The sequence below is a fragment of the Sinocyclocheilus anshuiensis genome, unplaced genomic scaffold (assembly GCF_001515605.1).
Source record: "Sinocyclocheilus anshuiensis isolate Anshui unplaced genomic scaffold, SAMN03320099.WGS_v1.1 scaffold22212, whole genome shotgun sequence".
Lineage (NCBI taxonomy): Eukaryota > Metazoa > Chordata > Actinopteri > Cypriniformes > Cyprinidae > Sinocyclocheilus > Sinocyclocheilus anshuiensis.
The window spans coordinates 1-806 of record NW_015545796.1 but is presented as its reverse complement, the minus strand read 5'-3'; the positions used below and the strand labels follow the sequence as shown (position 1 = coordinate 806).

General features: G+C 42.1%; 1 long non-coding RNA gene across 1 annotated transcript; it reads left to right on the top strand.

The window, feature by feature from the left end:
* On the top strand, positions 1 to 414 carry LOC107698411 (uncharacterized). The gene is made up of 2 exons (XR_001635344.1): positions 1 to 50; positions 325 to 414. It is a non-coding gene; the product is annotated as an uncharacterized LOC107698411 (long non-coding RNA).
* The last annotated feature ends 392 nt before the right edge of the window (positions 415 to 806 follow it).

Sequence of the window (806 nt, the reverse complement as noted above, 5' to 3'; positions counted from 1 at the left end):
ACCCGTGTGTTTATAAGTTAGTCACCGGCCAAATCACAGCAAACACAATGGTGAGTAAGAGCATACGCGTGGGACTTACTAGTTTAGGATGTTGCTTCACTGCATTGAACGTGTAGCTATTTTAATGTTGCCTGCCGGAATTATAAAAGTATTTATACATTGGGTCTTATTTGAATGTTTTTGAAGCATTTCAGTTGTAGATCAGAAAACCGTGTTATGAGACATAACGTTGACCAGATAATCAGTGTCGTTTGGTTAACTTCATGTGGTTGAGTGTCTTGCTGATAACGCTTTGCTCTTTTGTCTGTCCTCCTTTTTACACAGACTGAAGCTGAAGTGAACCCGAAAGCCTATCCTCTGGCAGACGCCACGCTCTCCAAAACCATCCTGGACCTGGTGCAGCAGGCGTCGAACTACAAACAGTTGAGAAAAGGGGCCAATGAAGGTAAAGTACCTCAGCTTGATGAACGTATGTCCACGAAGAGCATAACAAAAATCCTTACCCGTTATATCACTACATTACTATGCTAGTCTTCACACAAACTATCAAAACTCCTGCTTAATGACAGAAGTGTTACCCACTAGCGCCAAAAAGTGGAAGTGCAACAATTATTGGTTGATGTAATGTTTTTTTATGGGTTATTGACAAGCGGCAATCTTCAGGGGAGTATTCCAAAAAGTAGGTTATGTGACACACCCTACTTCAGAAAGACATTCAGAAAGATCAAGCCCTTTCTAACGGAGCATACTGCACAACTTCATGTCCAGGCCCTTGTCATTTCTAGGCTGGACTACAGCAATGCTCT